Source organism: Macaca fascicularis, chromosome X, assembly GCF_037993035.2.
Source record: "Macaca fascicularis isolate 582-1 chromosome X, T2T-MFA8v1.1".
Classification (NCBI taxonomy): Eukaryota; Metazoa; Chordata; class Mammalia; order Primates; family Cercopithecidae; genus Macaca; species Macaca fascicularis.
The window spans coordinates 16,275,301-16,298,986 of NC_088395.1; the positions used below are offsets into that span (position 1 = coordinate 16,275,301).

A 23,686-nucleotide genomic window follows, 5' to 3' on the forward strand; every position below is an offset into this window, starting at 1 on the left:
ATGTGTTCTCATCATTTATCTCCCACGTATAAGTGAGAATATGCGGTGTTTGGTTTTCTGTTCCTGTGTTAGTTTGCTAAGGATAACGGCCTCCAGCTCCATCCATGTTCCTGCAAAGGACATTATCTCATTCTGTTTTATGGCTGCATAGGACCTTCTTATCTATTACTCTCCTGAACCCTCTCCTACTCCTCATGATTACTTAGAAAGCCTGGCAATAAGGTGATTTTCACAATATCACTTATCACAACACTGAAGAGGAGATGTAATAGATTTTATTCTGATGTATGAATGTATGTAATAGGAAACCTTTTAAGATCACCTACAGTAGCATTTCATAATTGTTATGTACACGAGATTATTGACCAGAATAAGCATGTGTTTCATCAGTGTTTACATATTTCCTATCTGAGCATCCCACATACTGTATGCAGCCAAGCTTCCTACTCTACTCTCTGAAGCTGCAAGCTGTTAAAACTCAAGATTATGATATACAACAAATAATATTTGATATATAATATCTACTATTTAACATACACTGGATGGCACATAATAGGCAATGTATGTCTGTGAGGCAGATGTTGTTGCTGTGGCACTGGCTCTTGGGCATTTTTGGATTTCACTCTGCAGGCATTTTAAAAACTTATGATCAATGATCCGTGAAAAATGAGCCCTAAAATAAACCTATGCTTCACTTTAGGCGTGAACAGAATATATGCGAATAGAATATATGGGAAGACGTTTGTAAGCATATCCACCCCACCTGCCTTTACCTAGATCCTTCTCATATTGCATAATAATAATCTGAATTTCTGAGATCATTCAGCATGATCTGCTGGTAGCACAGAAGGTGCAGATGGATGACATGTGGCCAGAGCATTTAGGATTATGTGTAATGCATATGCACATCGCTTTACTCCAGGTGCATTAGAATTAGTGACAGTTTTGTCTGTCACTTGCACAGTAAATGTGTGCCTTCGTAGAGACTCATTTTCCATGGGATATTCATAAGCCCTAGAAATTTCCACAGCTGGAGAAACTGCATCACAGTGTGGACCTGCTTTAATTATGGACTTGCTCTGGTCCTAATAGTTGCAGGTTCAAAGAACACAGCATTAAGCTAGGCTGCTGGCAGCCCTCAGATATTAAGTACGTGAACATGCCTCCCACATGGGAATCACTCTCATTTCAGTCAATAACCCGTGAAGAAAATGGAATCATTAATTGGAGTAGTAAAATCTGAGAAAGCATTTTAATGCACTTACTGTGTGAAATGTTTTCACCATTAGAAAGTCCTTTGATTGAGGGGAAGAAAATTGCTGAGAATTTTCAAAAGCTAATCTTCAGAGCTACTCCTAAGACTTTTGCTGGCTTGATTTAAATCACAAGTAATGAATGACTATACAGTGTACCCTAACATAACATATACACAATTTATTAATATATATTTTGACAAGAAGATAAAGGAACCCATTTTGATTACCTTAGAGTCCCAAATATTCAGAATACTCAAAGGCTCATGTGTCTGGTCTTGGAGTGGCTGAGAAAACTCCTCTCAGTCCCACATCAGCTGAACTCCCATCTCATCACCAAGTGGCATCTGGCCCTGCTTTCTGGTCCCTCAAGTTGTGACACTCTGAATCACTGTTGATTTCTGGAAATCCACTTTAAACCATCATGAAGAGCTATTGATGTGCTTTTAGTACTGAGTTGATGTTTTTTGTGATCAAATTCTTTTCTAAAAGAATTCATCTATGTTGGGTCTATGGTATTGTTCTCTCAGCCAGAATATTTAATTAACCAGAAGAACCCATTTCCATGTGTAGCTTAACTAAGTTTAGTACATCAAGTCACAAAAAAAAATCATTGTTCGGATTCCACCCTGAGCAGGGAAGACCATATTCTGTTCTTTCCCCCATCAGAATGTGCCACAGCCCAGCTAATAATGGTAGAGGGGGGATTCTACCTCAGTCCATCACCCCATCTCAGGTAAAAACAGCAGAGGTGGAATTTGACCCTGGCTTGCCTGGCTCCAAAGCCCATGTTATCTGCACCTCACAATAATGTTTCAAATTATGTTTTTGTTGTTGTTGTTGTTTTGTTTGTTTGAGATGGAGTCTTACTCTGTCACTCAGGCTGGAGTGCGGTGGCATGATCTTGACTCACTGCAACCTCTGCCTCCCTGGTTCAAGCAATTTTCCTGCCTCAGCCTCCTGAGTAGCTGGGATTACAGGCGTGCACCAGCATGCCTGGCTAATTTTTTGTATTTTTAGTACAGGCAGGCGTTTCACCATGTTGGCCAGGCTGGTCTCAAACTCCTGACCTCGGGTGATCCATCCTCCTCCACCTCCCAAAGTGCTGGGATTTCAGATATGAGCCACCATGCCTGGCCTCAAGTTAATGTTTTTTAAATGTACCAAGGCTGTTTGTTAATTAAAATACAACTGGGATAAATCTTTCAATAAGACAATTAACCACCTGACACTCTCTTTGGTCAAATCCAAAGTTAAACAGAGTCACCATATGATCCAGCAAGTCCACCTAAGGTAGATATCCAAGAAAAATGAACACATATGTCCACACCAAAACTTGTACATGAATGTTTACAGCAGCACTATTCCAATAAGCAACAGGTGGAAACAAACCAAATGTCCATCAACTGATGAATGGATAAACAAAATGTGGCATATCCATACACTAGAATATTATTTAGCCATAAACAGAAATGAAATTCTGATATATTGGCCAGGCACAGTGGCTCACGCCTGTAATCCCAGCACTTTGGGAGGCTGAGGCGGGCGGATCACGAGGTCAGGAGATCAAGACCATCCTGGCTAACATGGTGAAACCCTGTCTCTACTAAAAAATACAAAAAAAATTAGCCAGGCACGGTGGTGTGTGCCTGTAGTCCCAGCTACTCGGGAGGCTGAGGCAGGAGAATAGCATGAACCCGGAAGGCAGAGCGTGCAGTGAGCCAAGACCAAGCCACTGCACTCCAGCCTGGGCGACAGAGCGAGACTCCGTCTCAAACAAAAAAAAGAAATTCTGATATATCCTACAACATGAATGTAACTTGAAAATATTATGCTAAGTGAAAGCTGCCTGACACCAAAAAAAAAAAAAAAAAAATGTACATGTGAGTACATTTATATGAACTTCCCAGAAAAGGTAAATCTCTAGAGACTAAAAGTGGATTCGTGGTTGTCAGGAGCTAGGGTTGGTGCAGGGAATGGGGAATGGGGAGTGAGTACTAATGGGTACAGGATTTCTTTTTTGGGGAGATGGAAATCTTCTGGATTACATAGTGGTGATAGTTGCACAACTTTGTGAAAACACTGACTTGTAAACTTTGAAAGGGTAAATTGTATGGTACGTGAATTATATCTCAAATGTAAAGGAAGGGAGGTAGGGAGGGAGGGAGGGAAAGGAGGAGGGAAAGGGGGAGGGAGGGATGGAGGAAGGAAAGTAGAAAGGAAGAAGGAAGAAAGCAAGCAAGCTTTCAGGCTAAGGGAGACTAAGGAAGAAACAAACTTGAAATGGGATGCGAGAGAGGCCTCCCCAAGGCTAGGATTCAGCCTTCACTGGAGAAGATGGGCTACAGCCCACTTGGTGGAGGAGAAGTGTGTCAGGTTGTCCTGGGGTTGCACTGGACCACAGCTGGTCTGTGTAGTGAGAGCCCTGGCCGGAAACTATGGGCCACAGCTGGCAAGCTGGAAATCCCCCAACATGGACCATTAGGCCAAGGCTGGTGGGAAGGAAACTGCCCACTGGAGTCCTGATAATTCACGACAAAGCTTCCCTTTGGGAATGCTGTTGAATTTTCTGGGAAGCTGGCATGGCTAGACTCTCCAGAAAGTCACAAAGGTGTCACCTGCAGGGGGTCCTGCTGAGCTCATGGGGAAGTCAGCCAGGGCACCTATGGAAGAGGCTGTCACTGAGCCCACCACAGCTGGGGCACCTGCAAAACTTGCCATGAAGCTGCCCACGGAGGTGCCATTGAAACTCACTGGCATGAGCTCCACTGGGTATCCCCTATGCCCAGCCCACTGCCATGGGAACAAGGAGAAGCAAAGCATACCAACACTAGAAAGAGAAGCCCTGCCCTTCTCCCGAGTCACCCCAGCAGCCTCTACCAACAAAGCTCAGCATCACGCCATTCGGCAAGGAGCAAACATCCCAGAATCAAAATCTGGGCAACAAAGGGTGGATTTGGAGCTGAGGGACAAAAGATTGATATTAATGGTTGTTCTTTAACTACAAAAGGAGTTTGTGTTCAAATAAGTTTGGAAAACCCTACTTAACACACCACCCTCTTGATATACATTATTAGCAGTGCTAACATATTCTATGGGAACGAACCTTATTTAACTCTGTTCGACGTAGCATTTCCAAAATTCACTTGATCACAGAACTCTGTTCCTCCTGATCATTAATACCCACGCTCTCTGGGAAACTGCTCTGAGTGTGGTGTGGTGAAACTGGCATGCAGTAACCAGAACAGGAAAGAAGCCACGGCGGTTGGAGAGCAGCTTGTGCGCCTTCACTGAATCACATGGAGCCGTCTGCTGCTGAAGGGATTCCTCTGGAACAGAATGCACACAAATGGAGTCATCTGGCCAGGCTCCCTCATGGCATTCCATCATTTTATTTACTGCACACAAACCATAAGCTCTGCAGACACTGTGGAAATACAATTTATTTAGATAACTAAAAATATCCCCCGAATGGCATTTGGCCATTGCTGCATTTCCCAACTCCTCTGGCTTGCCCAGGCCCTGCTCTAAAAATTACCCCTTGCTGATCCAAGGAAAAGAAGATGGGGTTTAACAACCAGAATTGATGGTATTGAGGTCAGGGGGCTTGGGATGCCATAATCCTGCCTAGCTACTCACTCAATTTTCCCTTTTTGAGATTCCTAAGGGAATTAGACACACAAAAAATCACAAATGAGAATCAAAACAGTGTTTTATTATCTGCCCACTGGAAAGGGCAAATTGCAGCTAAGAAAAGAGTGAGCACACATGGGCTGTGTGGGGAGAAAGCCGCTACATCATTCAGTCATGGGTTCAAAACCCAGTTCACTCCATTTCTGGGCAGCTAGCCTCCAGACCCAACTGCTTATGCCCACAATAACATGTCTATAACATTACTTATCGCAGCAGGGCTTTTAACAGCAAAAGAATGAGAATAACCTAAGTATTCATCAAAAGGGGACTGATTGAATAAGCCATGGTACATCATGCAAAGAAAAACAATGGGCTGGGCGTGGTGGCTCACACCTATAATCCCAACATTTGGGGAGGCCAAGGCAGGCAGATTCCTTGAGCCCAAGAGTTCAAGACCAGCCTGGGTAACATAGGGAGACCCCGTCTCTCCAAAAAATACAGAAATTAGCCAGGCATGATGACTTGTGCCTATAGTCGCAGCTACTTGGGGGCGCTGAGGCAGAAGGATCACTTGAGCCCGCAAGGTCGAGGATGCAGTGAGCCATGTTTGCACCACTGCATTCCAGCCTGAGTGACAAGGCAAGACCCTGAAAAAAAAAAAGGAAGGAAGGAAGGAAGGAAGGAAGGAAGGAAGGAAGGAAGGAAGGAAGGAAGGAAGGAAGGAAGGAAGGAAGGAAAGAAGGAAGGAAGGGGAAGGAAAAGAAAAAAACAATGAAAACTACGCAGCTATAAAAAGAGAATGAGGGAGATGTCCACCTAATGCTACAGAGAGAATTCCAGGAAATAATGTTAGGTGGAAAAAACAAGGTAAACAGTATTATATATCATGTACTCTTGTGTGTAAGAAGGGGGTAAATTACAAACTATATTCGTACTTGCATGTTTTTGGCAAGATTCTTTCTAAAACCTCATGAAAGGGGTTATGTAAATAGGAGGCAAGAAGGAACCAAGAGGCAAATGAGGAGAAAGCTTATCAGTCTGTATTTTTAAAACATTTTTTTAGTTTTTGAACTATGTCAATGTGTCATTACCAATTTGAATTTTTAAAATCTCCCCCCTTCCCCACCCCAAAAAAAACACCAGTCTGCCACTTGCTAGGTACATGGTCCTAGCCAAGTCATTAACTTCTAATCTTAGGTTCCTGAATATGTAAATTGTCAGCAGTGATATGTATCTTGCAGAGTTGTTGTGAGTGTCAAACGTCACATTGTCATTGAAAATGCTCTGCGATGATGGGTTCTTTATTGAACTCCCAAAGCCTGCACCCATAGTTTTGTTAATGAAAAGTGAGACTCTGTCTCAAAAAAAAAAAAAAAGAAAGCAATTATCAAGGACAATGAAGTACATGGAGGCTCAGAACATAATTGTTCGTTTTCTTTCAGTGCATGTATTTTAGAGGATGCACATATGCCTCTCTAAATCCAGTTCCTTCATTAGCAAATGATCAATTAAAGCAGTGTCTTTCTGTATTTAAGAAAAAAGTACATTTCCAAAACATGTACCCCACATTCCCATGGTCCTCTCCATTAACATTATACTTAATCTTTCAATGTGATCTATTAGAAATTTGATGTTCTAAACCCTAATAAATTACTGGCATTTTGATATAATTATTATTATTATTACTAATGAGGATTCAAATATACAAAATGTTTATTTTAAAAAATACTTATATTTTCTTATATTCCAAATAGAAAACTATTATTACAGGAAGGTACACACCATGCTTGCATTCTTATAGAACTGTTCCACTGTTAGAAAAAAGAACAGATACATTTGTCAGGTAGGGGAACAAAAGAAATTGGAAGACATGAATCAGAGATGAAGTGTATTTGACCATTTCAGTCCACTCTCTACTCAAGAAGAGAAGGCAGAGAAGGAAAAGGCAGGGTAGGGTGAACACTTAGCTACATAATATCACAAACTAAAAAATAACAAATATGATAGGTTCTCCATCTTCTTTCCTGTTAACTGCCAGTGGACTTAGTTGTAAATTTGGCAGTGTCACATCTGACTCATGACATAAGAAAGTTGCTCACTGACTTAAGAAAACTGCCGTATGAATTTCTATGCCCTATGAATATCAATCTGAAGAGTACATTAAAATAAATATGTCTACAGTCTTATTTGAACACTAAATATAATTGGTATTGAGCACATGCTTCAATGACTGTTGTCCGTTAAAAATGACAACCTTGGAATAAGTTTTCATGGTAGTTTTTTTTTTTTTAATGTCCACAAAACCTATGATAGTCCACAAAACCTTTGATATGCCTCCCTTCAAGAGGTAAAGCCTAACTCTCGTCTTTAGTGTGGGCTGGACTTGGTGACTCACCTCTAACAAATAGAATGTGGCTGAAGTGACTGTGGGTGGTGAGTTTGGGGATTAGGTCATAAAAAGGTACTGCAGTTTCCCTCCTTGTAGTGATTCAGAGACAGGCTCCTTCCATCTCATGGCTCCACCTTCCCAGGGGCTTAGAGTCCTCTGAAGATAGTCAGTAGACTAGGAAAGTGAGGGAGAAGGCACAATTGCTTCTCAGTCGCCTCCATCCAAGAGTGATACACAACCCTTCCACTCACAGGCCATGGCAATAAAATGTTATGTAGCCCCATTGCTACGTAAAGCAATCTGGGGAATGTAGTCCCAACTATAGTGCTATGCTAGAAAGAAGAGCAGAATCTTTGCTAGGCAGTCATTTTTCTCTGCTACAGTCTCATTGATCTATTCCATCCCTGCCTGTTCTACCTGCTGGCCCAGGCTTTAGCCCAGGCACAGTCATGCCAAGGGGAACAAATAACTCCCATAGATAATCCCAATGAGATTATCTATAATCTCATTGCAAAAATTTCAATCCTTTTTGTGAGTCATTTCCTTGGGTTTTTTTTAATTACCTGTAGGGGCTACATATGGAGTTCTCAATCCTCAGAGAAGTTTATCAGATTTAATTTTTCATTCCTTGACATAAGAAATTACCAGCTTACCTGGTAACTCAATGAGCTTTCATTGGGGACTACAAGGGAGGTAGAGTGAGTATGTGCTGATAGCCACTCACAGCTTTGCTAAGGGTGAGTGTTTGGGGTCTCCATCACAAACTTTACTCCGGGTATCATCTTAACTACTTATCCACAGCCACTCTCCCAAGTCAAAGAAACACTTTGAAAATGCATATTCACTGCACATGGTCTTTCTCCAAGAGAAAAGAATGACCCCCAGTTAATTGTACAAGCAGCTAAATGTCAGGAGTAATCACTGAGATGAGAGTGGCTCATCAAAGCAAGTCAGGAAAGAGGAGTCTTATTTAAAAGCTAAATGGGGTTCTGAAAGGCAGACCCCAAGAAGAGTGATTTCTGGGCTGATTTCACTTTAATGCAAAGATCCACTCTTTGCTCTTACTCTCTATGATTATTTTATACAAATTGCATTACATCAATTCCTTGGGAAATACAGGTGTAAGCTGCATTTCCATTTCCTAGGATTGAAAATGACTTCGGAGGGGCTGAATTGGAATTTTAAAAATCTTCTTTAAACATTCATATGTTCTAGAGGCAATAGATGCAAATACAGAGACACATTGCCTTGGTTGACAGTTTCAAAGTCTATAACATCAACCTGTAACCTTATATGCTAAAGAAATCTGTTCGCCCAAGAAAGTTTAACAATTTCCCCTTGGAAAGGCAAATCATCAGCATATTTCTATAAAAGTGAATTAATTTGATACCACAAGGAAAAAAATACCACCCTGGGTTATAGTTAGTTATCACATCTGTTCCAATTCTGTCTTTAAAACTGAATGGGGGCCGGGCGCGGTGGCTCAAGCCTGTAATCCTAGCACTTTGGGAGGCCGAGACGGGCGGATCACGAGGTCAGGAGATCGAGACCATCCTGGCTAACACGGTGAAACCCCGTCTCTACTAAAAATACAAGAAAATTAGCCGGGCGAGGTGGCGGGCGCCTGTAGTCCCAGCTACTCGGGAGGCTGAGGCAGGAGAATGGCGTGAACCCAGGGGGGCGGAGCTTGCAGTGAGCCGAGATCGCGCTACTGCACTCCAGCCTGGGGCACAGAGCAAGACTCCGTCTCAAAAAAAAAAAAAAAAAAAAAAAAACTGAATGGGTAGCATCAGTACACAATGTCGCGGTCACTTTAACTCAGGAGAAAGTGGTCCTGCTGTCTCTATGACGTTAGAACTGAGAACTGCAAGAACTGTACTCTCATCCCAATCCTGCTCTTTAAAGCCACAGACAGAAACATCTTTGAATGAGTGTGTTCATTTTCTAGGTCTGCTATAACAAAGTGCCACAAATTTGGTGGATTTAAGCAACAGAAATTTATTCTCTCCCAGTTCTGCGTGTCAGAAGTCCAAAATCAAGGTGTTGTCAGAGCCATACTCCCTCCCAAGTCTGTAGGGAGGAACCTTCCTTGCCTCTTCCAGTTTCTGGTCCCCCTAGGCATTCCTTGGCTTCTGTCAGCATCACTCCAATCTCTGCCCTATCGCCTCATGGTCATTTCCTCACTGTGTGTCTTCTGTCTTCACGTGGTGTCTTTCTCTTCTTATAAAGACATCAGTCACATTGAATTAGGGCTCACCCTAATGACCCATTTTACCTTGATTACATCTGCAAAGACCCTATTTCCAAAAAAAAGGTCATAGTCACAGGTACTAGGGATTAGGACTTCAACCTATCTTTTGGGGGGACCCAATTCAACCCATAATAGAAGGTAGCCCAGATAAGGGGTTCAAAACATTATTGCAGAGATTATAAAGCCTGCAAAGCTACTATAACAGCTTTGCAAAGTAACATTTGCAGAGCCTGGAGCAAGCATATGAATGCAGTCTCACATACCGTAGTCTAAAGATAAAGAATTTACAAATCAAGCTACGCCAACAGCTTGGCATACCTTCCCACCCAGAACCCCACATCCTGGGGACCACCATTCCCTTGGATAGGCTAAAGAAACCCAAGGTCAGTCGTGTCTGTGAGTCTAAATACCAGAATGGGTCTTGTGGGACAGGGCATGGTGGAAGCTGGACCCAAGTCAAGGATGCCTAGGCAGTGTCAGGGTGACTGGATCTGCCCCCAGATCGATCAAATCAAGCTCCCCAAGGAGCCGGGAAGGACACTTTCACAGCTCAAGATTTCCAGGCAGTTCTAAGCATTTTCCAAAACACCACCACCCAAGCAGAGGGGGAGGAGGGAACAGTTATTTGGGGCACCCCATCTGCCTAATCACCCACGTTGGGTGATTTAGAACAGCCAACTTAATGTGTTTTTTTCTTAATTTTAATTTTTTTTAAGAGATGGAGTCTCACTCTGTCACCCAGGCTGGAGTCCAATGGCTGATCATAACTCACTGCAGCCTCAAATTCCTGGGTTCAAGAGAGTAGCTGGATCTACAGGTGTACCACACTGTGCCAGACTAGAATGGCCATCTTCAAATGAAAGCAGCCACTCTTCCTCTGGTTTCCTGAGGTGGAAGCGGTCCCCTAACCCTCCACCACGTGCGCGCGCACGCGCGCACACACACACACACACACACACACACACACACACACTTACAAGTTCTCAGCCTAACACACACTTACATGTTCTCAGCCTAGAATCCTCTGGCCTGGGGGCCTAGGAGAGTACATCTCTCTCCTGTAATTCCCAGTAACTTAATCAGCTATCGCACTTATAAAAACGCCTTTAAAAACATTAAAAATTCATCAAACTTAAAACACTTCAAATTTTATGAGTTCAAAAAAATTCCAAAAGTCACTGTCTTTCATTGCTCATGATGTATGGGGTCTTCTAAGGTGTGGGGCCCAGGGCAGGGGCCCCTGGTGTCCTGGTCTGAGGGCAGCACTGCTACCTAGTTGTGATGCAGCTGTTCAAAAGAACTCTGGTTCCTTTGCAAGCCTCAGAGGGACATACAATTCCCTCAGTGCCCCAACCTTGGGCAAAATTCAGCCTCAAATCATCTCACCACTAGGGGCCAGAATTGGTTACTGAAGCAAGTCTGATCCTACCAACTGAACTGCTGGGGGCAGATCGTGCAGGTTCTTCAGAATCCCTGCAAGCAAGCCACCTGTTCCACTTGATTCCTGGGCAGGGCAACCCAGGTTGAATCGCTTTAGTGGAACCCCGAAGAAGCTGTGTGGGTTTCTGAGGTCCTGATATAAGAAAGAGTCCTGGGCTTGGGGTGAAAAGAGATCAGATCCTACTCTTCCTCCTTTCCTCAAGTAGCCATACAAACTTGGGTGTGGCATTTATACTCTGTAAGTCTCGACTTTCTCCTGTAAAATGGAAATAATAAATCGTAATATCTCTCCAGCATATGTCACACAGGGTTGCTTCTGCTCTTGCACCATACACTGGGTTTGTTGAGTCACGACATCTTGTAGCTGTCATTAAGGAGCTATAATTTCCACTAAGGAGTTAGAGTCCTAGAATGGTTTACCCTCTAGGCCTAATAAATTCAAGCTTAGATGATGATGATGATGATAACAATATAATATAATCAATTAATATTTTATGTAAATACCAAAATAATACTGATAAAACAAGGGCAGGTTTTTGTTTTTTGTTTGCTTGTTTGTTTGTTTGAGATGCAGCCTTGCTCTGTCACCCAGGCTGGAGTACAGTGGCACAAACATGGCTCACTGCACCCTCGACCTCCCAGGCTCAAGTGATCCTCCTGCCTCAGCCTCCAGAGTAGCTGAGACTACAAGCATACACCACCATGCCTGGGTAATTTTCTTTTTTTTTTTTAGAGATGGGGTCTTAAAACTATGTTGCCCAGGCTGGCCTTGAACTCCTGGCCTCAAGTGATCCTCCCCCTACCCTGGCCTCCCAAAGTGCTAGGATTACAGGTGTGAGCCATTGTGCCCAGCCCAAGGGCAGGTTCTGTTTGATGAAGGGGGTAATCATTTATGTGATATAATATAAAGGGAGAGGTGCTAGGAAAATCCCCAATATAAACATAATACCTCTTTTGTGTTACTGTCTACAATTCAATTATCAGAGTATTTTTTTCCTTTGGTTGAGTCGTACCCACTTCTCATGTCCCACTTGAAAAGCCATAAACTTAACTTGTCAGTACATATGTGCTTATTACATAGTGTACTTTCCAGAGAGGTGACAAGCCCAAAAGACGCCCGTGCCCAGGAAGGGGTGGGAAGATATGGGAGAAGAAATGAGTTAGGGAGCAGAAAGCAGGATCGGCGGCTGATTAAAAGACAGACCGAAGGAAAACTGAAAGACCCCTCAAAGGTAGTTTCTACCAACCTCACACTTACCAGCCTCACAACCTGGCCCAGTCTCAGGACAAATGGAGATATATATATATATATATATATATATATATATATATATATATGCACTTATACAATTATATACATAAATTATGCATGTGGGTGTACTTTTTTCCCAGCACACTTATGTTAAGGGAGAAATGAAAAATATGATGTAAGTAGATAACGCCTAAAAAGTAAGCATCACGAGTGAGTTATATAGACAGGAATTCCAGGAAGCTAATCATATCTCACAAAGAAATTGAGATGCCCTCTTGATCTTTATCTGAAAAGAAAGTCTTTCCAGCTATAATAAACCTATAATTTAGAAGAACTCAAAAAGTCCTCCAGCTTCGTTAGTGAAAAGCAACCTGTCTTTAAGTGCCCCAGGTCATGTCCTCTTTTCTTGTCTCAAATTATTCTGGGACAATCAGAAAGAAAGTGATCTACATCTGATTACCTTTCTGAAAAAAGAAAAATGTCAGAGCTGCCTGCCAGGAGTTTTTTACAGTGTAGTTCCTCTTAGACACAGAAAATGGGGAGAAAGTCGCTGTCATTTAACAGACATTAATTTTGACCAGCCATGAATGAAACTTCTGCTACTCCTGAAAAATATGTGTAGCTTGCCATGCCCTCAGACATGTGATTGGAATCAATTCTCCACCTGTCCATGACTTTCACCATGTGGTTTTGCCATGGAAAAATCACTAAAGTATCTCACTAAAGCAGCAGTCTATCTTTGCCCCTTCAATCTGAGCCCCACATGTAAAGGGCCTGAGAGTAAATATTTGAGGCTTTGCAAGCAAGACTGTCTCTTTTGCAACTACTTGTAGCACAAAAGTGGCTATAGAAAATATATGTATAAATACACATGAATGTATTCCAATGAAACTTTATTTACAAGAGCAGATGGCTGGCCAGATTTGGCCCCACAGCCATAGTGTGCCTACTTCTAGCCTAGACAAACTATTACCATAGCAATAATAGCTAATTATCATATTGACAAGAACTTACTTATGTCATTGTGATGTAGTGTTCCCTTCACCCAGAAGGCTCTGCCCACCTGTGCTTTTTGTCGATATCCTTTTTCTTTATGTCTTAGCCTCCTCTTCCAAGAAGCCTGAGACTGTTTACCTTAGAAGAGTGTTCTAATTACCTATTTACTCATCCTTCTCCTTCATCACGCTAAAAGTGCCTAAAAGCAAGGTTATGTCTTAATCACTTCTGTATACCCAGACCCTTGTGGTGAACCTAGACCATAGAAGATGCTCAGTAAGTGAATGTGAAGTGAATAATTCAAGGAAATACAATCACTTCAAGAGAATGAGAGGACAAGCCACAAACCAGGACAAAATGTTTGCAAAAGACAGATCTGATAAAGAACTATAATCCAAAATACACAAAGAACCCTTAAAATCCAGCAATATAGAAAATGAACAATCCAGTTTAAAAAATGGGCAAAAGATCTGAACAGACGTCTCACCAAAGAAGATATGAAGATGGCAAATAAACATATGAAAAAATGCTCCATATCATCTGTCATCAAGAAAATGCAAATTAAAACAACAATGAAATAGCACTACATACCTATTAGAATAATGAAAATCCAAAACACTGATAACACAAAATGCTGGCAAGAATGTGGAGCGACAAGAGCTCTCATTCATTACTAGTGGGACTACGATATGGTACAGCCACCGTGGAAGACAGTTCAGCTGTTTCTTGCAAAACTAAACATGCTCTTACCATACAATCCAGCAATCATGCTTTTCGGTATTTACCCAAACAGGAGGAAAATTTATGTCTACACAAAAACCTACATACAGATGTTTACAGCAGCCTTATTCATAATTGCCAAAACTTAGAAGCAACCAAGATGTCCTTCAGTACGTGGATAAATGGTGGTACGTCCAGACAATGAAATATTTTTCTACGCTAAAAAGAAATGAGCTATCAAGCTATGAAAAGACAGGAAAGAACCTTAAATGCATATTACTAAGTGAAAGAAGCCAATCTGAAAAGTCTACATACTGTATGGTTCTAACTATATGACATTTTGGAAAAGGTGAAACTATGGAGATGGTAAAAAGGTCAGTTGTCTCCAGGGGTTAGGAAGAGGGAGGGATGAGATAGGCAGAGCACAGAGGATGTATAGGGCTGTGAAAGTATTCTGTACGATACTGTAATGGTGGATCCATATCATTATACATTTGTCCAAACCCATAGAATGTGCACCACTAAGAGCGAACACTGATGCAAACTACATTTTGGATGATAATGACATGTCAATGTAGGTTCATCAATTGTAACAAATGAACCACTGTGGTGTGGGATGTTGGTAATGGAGGAGGCCAGATGTGGTACAGGGGAAAGGGACATATGACATTCTATACTTTCCACTTAATTTTGCTGTAAAATGAAAATTTTTCTAAAAATAGTCTATTTTTTAAAACGCACATGCAGTTACATATCATTGTTGCAAGTCTTTACTCAGCCTCTTCTATGGCCCTTATTCTCAGGAGACACTGAAAGCTAACTACTTGATTAGACAATGGCTCCTTAGATCCGACAAGGTCTAAGCACAACCAAAAGCACAAGTGACAAAAGAAAAAACAGACAAATTGGACTTCACCAAAATTAAAAATGCTTGTGCTGCAAATGTTACCATCAAGAAAATCAAAAGACAACACACAGAACAGGCAAGCGTTTTTTTTCCACATAAAAACGGCATCTGCTTTATTTGGTATACTTTCATTTCAGAACAAAATAAGCAAAAAAGCACAATACACAACCTCCAATATCCTGTTATAAAAGTAGGAAGAGGATGGGGCTTAAGGCTCTTGTTTCCTGCCTTAGACACACTGACAGGAGAGAAAAAACACTAGACATTTGCAGAGGGAGCCAGGTGAGATAAGGCCACTCAAGGCCACGGGACAGAGCCACTCAAGGAACCATGGGGACACTATACAAGGGCACAAGGTTTCCAAATATAAACTCCTAGTCTACTTCTTCCATGTGAGACCCATTCTCCTCACCCTCAAGCAAGGGTATCTCATCAGAAACAACAGCACTGGGTTCGTCTATTGTCACTTCATCTTCATCAATACCTATACCTAGCTTGATCATGTGGTAGATGCAGCTGGAATGGGTCTGGGGATCCTCAAGGGAGAAGCCAGAAGAAAACAGAGCAGTTTCAAACAGCAGCACCACCAGGTCCTTGACAGCTTTGCTATTCTTGTCTGTCTCAGCCTTTTGCTGCAGCCTCTCCACAATGGGGTGGTCGGGTTGATCTCCAGGTGCTCTTTGGCCACCATGTAGCCCATTAAAGAGTTGTCTCCAATTGCTTGAGCTTTCATGATTCACTCCACATTGGCTGTCCAGCCACAGGTGTTGATCACAATGCAGCAGGGGAAGACATAAGCCTATTGGAGGTTGTCACCTTCTCAACCTTCTTATCTAAGATTTCTTTCATGAGCTTGCAGAGGTTCTCAAACTTTGCCTTGCTCTCTTCCATTTTCTTCTTCTCCTCTCATCCTCAGGTAGCTCGACCCTCTTTGGTAATAGAGACCAGGCTCTTCTTATTAAACTCCTTGACCAGCTGCACGCAGTACTCATCAGTGAATGTGGTCTAGTATACCTCCTCGAAGCCCCGCTTTGAGAGGTGTCTACCTGCTCTTTGCTCTCACCAGTGATGTAACAGATGGACTTCTGTGCCTCCTTCATGTGAGAGAGATACTCTGACAGAGACGCCATCTCATCTTCAGACTGGGAGGTGTGATAGCACAGCAGCTCAGACAGACATCCCTGGTTAGTGGAGTCCTCATGGATCCCAAGCTTTAGATTTTTAGAGAATGCCTCATAGAATTTCTTGTAATTCTCCTTCACTTCTGCCAGCTCAGAGAAGGGCTCAAGCCACTTCTTAACAACATTTTCGTGAATGACTTTCAAGATTTCGCTCTGCTGGAGCACTTCTTAGGAGATGTTCGGGGCAGATCCTCAGGGTCCAATAGTTCAAGTCATTAAATAGGGAAAGAGATTGACAGTAAAACTGACTATTAAAAGGAGTGCATTCAATTCGCAATTGCAGATATGGAACCAACCTAAGTGCTCATCAACCAACAAGTGGATACAGAAAATGTGGTATATATACACCATGGAATACTACTCAGCCATAAAAAGGAATAAAATAATGTCTTTTGCAGCAACTTGGATGGAGTTGGAGGCCATTACTCTAACTGAAGTAACTCAGGAATGGAAAACCATTCTCACTTATAAGTGGGTGCTAAGCGACGAGGATGCGAAGGAATAAGAATGATATAATGGACTTTAGGGACTGTGGAGGGGGAAGTTAGGAGGGGGTGAGAGATGAAAGACTACATATTGGGTACTGTGTACACTGCTTGGATGATGAGTACAGCAAAAATCTCAAAAATCACCACTAAAGAATGTATCCACATAACCAAAACCACCTGTACCCCCAAAACAATTGAAATAAAAATTAAAATTAAAAGAGTGCATTAAGTAGATATTTTTAGGAAAAAAAACTTATTTTTTTTGTTTGTTTTTTGTTTTTTTGCGGGGGACAGTATCACTCTGTCACCCAGTCTGGAGTACAGTGGCGTGATCTCGGTTCACTGCAACCTCCTCCTCCCGGGTTCAAGCAATTCTCCTGCCTCAGCCTCCCGAGTAGCTGGGACTACAGGCATGCACCACCAGACCTGGCTGATTTTTTTTGTATTTTTAGTAGAGACGGGGTTTCATCATGTTGGTCAGGCTGGTCTCGAATTCCTGACCTCAAATGATCCGCCCGCCTCAGCCTCCCAAAGTGCTGGGATTACAGGCGTGAGCCACCGCGCCTGGCCAAAAAAAACTTATAATCTCTTATCCCCACCAATGTTATACAGTCTTAGTAGCAAGTAGAATATATATAATTGTAATTTTTGCAGAATTGTCTTGTGTACTCTAAAAGTAAACAAAATAAGCTTTGAGAATTTTATTTAGTTTTTTGTTATCTAAAAAACACCTCAAAAACATTGCAGCTATGAAATCGGTGGAGAATTTCCAGGCCAATTTCTGCATGAAAGCCTGACTCTGTAGGGCTAAGGGAAAAAGCAAAGCCTCAAAACTTCTGGAGTCCTTTTTACCCTCATCAATAATGCAAACACTTGCCCTCAATTCCACAGCCTCCCTGGGCCAGAAGAACTGACACTGGAGTCCAAGGCATACAGAAAAGGGGGTGTCCTGGGGTAAGGGCGGGGCCAGATCTAGACCTGCCTGCCACACTTCTCACCGAACCCCCATCCCCACCACCAAGCCTCTTGGAACTGCTCTGATCTGAGCCAGAGCATCAGGAATGTCAAATGTCAAATCAAGCTTGGAGCAGCTAACTTTGAGGGATAGTTATCTACTTTAAATTTTGGATGTTTTAAAAATATTTGAAACAAAAGTCATCTCTATAATCCCTTTTCAGCCATTTTTTAATCTTCTTTTGGACTAAGACAGGTGTTTAAATCAATAATTTAAAGAAACTTATATATATATATATATGTATATATAAATATTAGAAATGACAATCAAAAAGTTCAACTTTAATTAACCACTTCATTGGTTGTGAGTTTCACTTCCCAGCAGTCATCCACTAATTAATATTTGTTAATCTCCATAGCAGAATGAACAGACCCAAAAATCACAAAGAAAGTCCTTTGACTTAAACAGGAGAAGAATTTATTTCCTTTAAAGGAAAGAGCAAAGACAAATACCGTATGATCTCACTTATGTGTGGAATCTAATAAAGTTGAACTCATGGAAGCAGAGAATAGAATGGTGGTTATCAGGGGCTGTGGGTGGGGGTGTGGGGGAGATATTGGTCAAAGGGTACAAAGTTTTAGTTAAACAGGAGGAATAAGTTTAAGAGGTCTATTGTGCAACATGGTGACTGTAGTTAATAACAATATATTGTATACTTGAAAATTGCTAAGAGAAGATTTTGTGTTCTCACCACAAAAAAATAAGTATTTAAGGTAATGCATATGTTAATTAGCTCAATTTAGCCATTCCACACAATGTAGACATAATTCCAAATCTCATGCCATACACCATAAACATATACACAATTATATGTCAATTTAAATAAATAAATAACGAATGGCAGTTTGATTAATCAAAAATGGAGGAGAGGGGATTTATACCAGATCCAGTCAACCAATAGCCAGGCTTTGTTTCCAGCTAATTAAATAGCAGAAAAGATTATGGCTTCCACCCATTCGACAACAGTGTGATAAGCTAAGGAGTCATGACGAAATGCGCTTAATTTCACTATCTTTTCAATCATTTCAAGTGTGTTTGGTTCTATTCTATATGATTCTTCAAGTATTTGCATTACTCCCAACATTTTTATCCTTATTATTGGGAACGTCAGAGTTCCTAAAACATTGATTTCTGGCTTAAGTATGAATTTTGCAAGTACAGTTTGTCCATATTAACTAGAAAAAAAAATGTGATCCTACATAATCACATGGGACAGTAATAAAAGAATATGGAAGGCCAGGCGCGGTGGCTCACGCCTGTAATCCCAGCACTTTGGGAGGCCGAGGCGGGCGGATCACAAGGTCAGGAGATCGAGACCACGGTGAAACCCCGTCTCTACTAAAAATACAAAAAAAAAATTAGCCGGGCACGGTGGCGGGCGCCTGTAGTCCCAGCTACTCAGGAGGCTGAGGCAGGAGAATGGCGTAAACCCAGGAGGCAGAGCTTGCAGTGAGCCGAGATCGCGCCACTGCACTCCAGCCTGGGCGACAGAGCGAGACTCCGTCTCAAAAAAAAAAAAAAACAAATAAAAGAATATGGAAAGATGCTCTTAGGAAAAATTGCCAAAGACTTGGAAATGGGCAAAAGATTATTGAGTGTCTTTTCAGTGAAGTGCTATTTATTATCCAAGTGACCATCCCAGGATTGTCTGGCTCTATCCAGGTATGCACCTTTGACTGATTGTCTTCCCATTATTTAGGCTATTTTATAACTCTGTAAGGGTGGAAGTTAAGCTATAGAAAACTGTTAGTAATGCAAATAATTATTATCTATTGAAATGCAAATACACTGTAACTGGAAATATAATGAATTTCTGCCCTGTAAAAAGAAAAATCTCAAACATTACATTTCATTGCCATACAAGACAGCAACATCCAACAAAATATATGTAGAATGCAAGCCACATATGTAATTTTACATTTTCTAGTAGCACACTGAAAAGGATAAAAAGAGGTGAAATTCATTTTAGTAATACATTTTATTTAATTCAATTATGTTCAAAATATTATCATTTTAACAAGTAGCCAACATAAAAAATACTGAGAGAGTGGTGCCAAGATGGCCGAATAGGAACAGCTCCAGCCTCCAGCTCTCAGCATGAGTGACACAGAAGACAGGTGATTTCTGTATTTCCAACTGAGGTACCAGGTTCATCTCACTGGGGCATGTTGGACAGTGGGTGCAGGACAGTGGGTACAGCCCAATGAGGGAGAGCCGAAGCAGGGCAAGGCATCGCCTCACCCACGAAGTGCAAGGGGGAAGGGAATTCCCTTTCCTAGCCAAAGGAAACCGTGACAAACAACACCTGGAAAATCGGGTCACTCCCACCCTAATACTGCGCTTTACCAAGGGTCTTAGCAAATGGCACACCAGGAGATTATATCCCGTGCCTGGCTCAGAGGGTCCTACACCCACAGAGCCTCCCTCATTGCTAGCACAGCAGTCTGAGATCTAACTGCAAGGCAGCAGTGAGGCTGGGGGAGGGGCATCCACCATTGCTGAAGCTTGAGTAGGTAAACACAGCGGCCAGGAAGCTTGAACTGGGTGGAGCCCACCGCAGCTCAAGGAGGCCTGCCTGCCTCTGTAGACTCCACCTCTGGGGACAGAGCATAGCCAAACAAAAGGCAGCAGAAACCTCTGCAGATGTAAATGTCCCTGTCTGACAGCTTTGAAGAGAGCAGTGGTTGTCCCAGCATGGAGTTTGAGATCTGAGAATGGACAGACTGCCTGCTCAAGTGGGTGCATGACCCTCGAGTAGCCTAATTAGGAGACATCCCCCACTAGGGGCAGACTGATACCTCACACCTCACACAGCCAGGTACACTTCTGAGATGACACTTCCAGAGGAACAATCAGATAGCAACATTCACTCTTCTGCAACATTCACTCTTCTGCAGCCTCTGCTGCTGATACCCAGGCAAACAGAGTCTGGAGTGGACCTCAAGCAAACTCCAACAGACCTGCAGCTGAGGGTCCTGACTGTTAGAAGGAAAACTAACAAACAGAAAGGACATCCACACCAAAACCCCAACTGTACATCACCACCATCAAAGACCAAAGGTAGATAAAACCACAAAGACGGGGAAAGAGCAGTGCAGAAAAGCTGAAAATTCTAAAAATCAGAGTGCCTCTCCCCCTCCAAAGGAACGCAGCTCCTCACCAGCAACGGAACAAAGCTGGACAGAGAATGACTTTAACGAGCTGAGAGAAGGCTTCAGACGATCAAACTTCTCCAAGCTAAAGGAGGAAGTACGAACCCAGTGCAAAGAAACTAAAAACTTTGAAAAAAGATTTGACAAATGGCTAACTAGAATAACCAATGTAGAGAAGTCCTTAAACGACCTGAGAGAGATGAAATCCATGACACAAGAACTACATAACAAATGCATAAGCTTCAGTAACCGACTCGATCAACTGGAAGAAAGGGTATCAGTGATTGAAGATCAAATGAATAAAATGAAGTGAGAAGAAAAGTTTAGAGAAAAAAGAGCAAAAAGAAATGAACAAAGCCTCCAAGAAATATGGGACTATGTGAAAAGACCAAATCTACATCTGATTGTTGTACCTGAAAGTGATGAGGAGAATGGAAGCAAGTTGGAAAACACTCTGCAGGATATTATCCAGGAGAACTTCCCCAACCTAGCAAGGCAGGCCAACATTCAAATTCAGGAAATACAGAGAACTCACAAAGATACTCCTTGAGAAGAGGAACTCCAACACACATAATTGTCAGATTCACCAAAGTTGAAATGAAGGAAAAAATGTTAACTGCAGTCAGAGAGAAAGGTCGGCTTGCCCACAAAGGGAAGCCCATCAGACTAACAGCAGATCTCTCGGCAGAAACTCTACAAGCCAGAAGAGGATGTGGGCCAATATTCAACATTCTTAAAGAAAAGAATTTTCAACCCAGAATTTCATATCCAGCCAAACTAAGTTTCATAAGTGAAGGAGAAATAAAATCCTTTACAGACAAGCAAATGCTGAGAGATTTTGTCACCACCAGGCCTGCCCTACAAGAGCTCCTGAAGGAAGTACTAAACAGGGAAAGGAACAACAGGTACCAGCCACTGCAAAACCATGCCAAAATGTAAAGACCATCGATGCTAGGAAGAAACTGCATCAACTAATGAGCAAAATAACCAGCTAACATCATAATGACAGGATCAAGTATACAGATAACAATATTAACCTTAAATGTAAATGGGATAAATGCTTCAATTAAAAGACACAGACTGGCAAATTGGATAAAGAGTCAAGACCCATCAGTTTGCTGTATTCAGGAGACCCATCTCATGTGCAGAGACACACATAGGCTCAAAATAAAGGGATGGGGGAAGATCTACCAAGCAAATGGAAAACAGAAAAAGGTAGGGGTTGCAATTCTAGTCTCTGATAAAACAGACTTTTAACCAACAAAGACCAAAAGAGACAAAGAAGGCCATTACATAATGGTAAAGGGATCAATTCAACAAGAAGAGCTAACTATCCTAAATTATATGCACCCAATATTGGAGCACCCAGATTCATAAAGCAAGTCCTTAGAGACTTACAAAGAGACTTAGACTCCCACACAATAATAATGGGAGACTTTAACACTCCACTGTCAACATTAGACAGATCAACGAGACAGAAAGTTAACAAGGATATCCAGGAACTGAACTCAACTCTGCACTAAGCAGACCTAATAGACATCTACAGAACTCTCCACCCCAAATCAACAGAACATACATTCTTCTCAGCACCACATCACACTTATTCCAAAATTGACCACATAGTTGGAAGTAAAGCACTCCTCAGCAAATGTACAAGAACAGAAATTATAACAAACTGCCTCTCAGACCACAGTGCAATCAAACTAGAACTCAGGATTAAGAAACTCAATCAAAACCGCTCAACTACATGGAAACTGAATAACCTGCTCCTGAATGACTACTGGGTACATAATGAAATGAAGGCAGAAATAAAGATGTTCTTTGAAACGAATGAGAACAAAGATACAACATACCAGAATCTCTGGGACACATTTAAAGCAGTGTGTACAGGGAAATTTATAACACTAAATGCCCACAAGAGAAAGCAGGAAAGATCTAAAATTGACACCCTAACATGACAATTAAAAGAACTAGAGAAGCAAGAGCAAACACATTCAAAAGCTAGCAGAAGGCAAGAAATAACTAAGATCAGAGCAGAACTGAAGAGATAAAGACACAAAAATCTCTTCAAAAAATCAATGAATCCAGGAGCTGGTTTTTTTGAAAAGATCAACAAAATTGATAGACTGCTAGCAAGACTAGTAAAGAAGAAAAGAGAGAAGAATCAAATAGACACAATAAAAAATGATAAAGGGGATATCACCATCGACCCCACAGAAATACAAACTACCATCAGAGAATACTATAAACACCTCTACACAAATAAACTAGAAAACCTAGAAGAAATGAAAAAATTCCTGGATACATACACTCTCCCAAGACTAAACCAGGAAGAAGTTGAATCCCGGAATAGACCAAAAACAGGCTCTGAAATTGAGGCAATAACTAATAGCCTACCAACTAAAAAAAGTCGAGGACCAGACGGATTCAAAGCCGAATTCTACCAGACGTACAAGGAGGAGCTGGTACCATTCTTTCTGAAACTATTCCAATCAATAGAAAAAGAGGGAATCCTCCCTAAGTCATTTTATGAGGCCAACATCATCCTGATACCAAAGCCTGGCAGAGATACAACAAAAAAAGAGAATTTTAGACCAATATCCTTGATGAACATCGATGCAAAAATCCTCAATAAAATACTGGCAAACCGAATCCAGCAGCACATCAAAAAGCTTATCCACCATGATCAAGTGGGCTTCATCCCTGAGATGCAAGGCTGGTTCAACATATGCAAATCAATAAATGTAATCCAGCATATAAACAGAACCAAAGACAAAAACCACATGATTATCTCAATAGATGCAGAAAAGGCCTTTGACAAAATTCAACAGCCCTTCATGCTAAAAACTCTCAATAAATTCGGTATTGATGGAACGTATCTCAAAATAATAAGAGCTATTTATGACAAACCCACAGCCAATATCATACTGAATGGGCAAAAACTGGAAGCATTCCCTTGAAAACTGGCACAAGACAGGGATGCCCTCTCTCACCACTCCTATTCAACAT

General features: G+C 41.7%; 1 long non-coding RNA gene and 1 pseudogene across 2 annotated transcripts in view; both read right to left on the bottom strand.

Annotated features, from left to right (window-relative positions):
- LOC123570825 (uncharacterized) overlaps positions 1-23,686 on the bottom strand; it is a 497,461-nt gene that overhangs the window by 385,585 nt on the left and 88,190 nt on the right. Inside the window, exon 2 of one of the 2 annotated variants that reach the window (XR_012429828.1) lies at positions 4,360-4,582. The exons of the other annotated variant lie outside the window; for it this stretch is intronic. This is a non-coding gene — a long non-coding RNA (uncharacterized lncRNA). The remainder of the gene's footprint in view (positions 1-4,359; positions 4,583-23,686) is intronic. 2 annotated transcript variants of the gene reach the window in all.
- On the bottom strand, positions 14,925-16,584 carry LOC102134462 (putative heat shock protein HSP 90-beta-3; annotated as a pseudogene).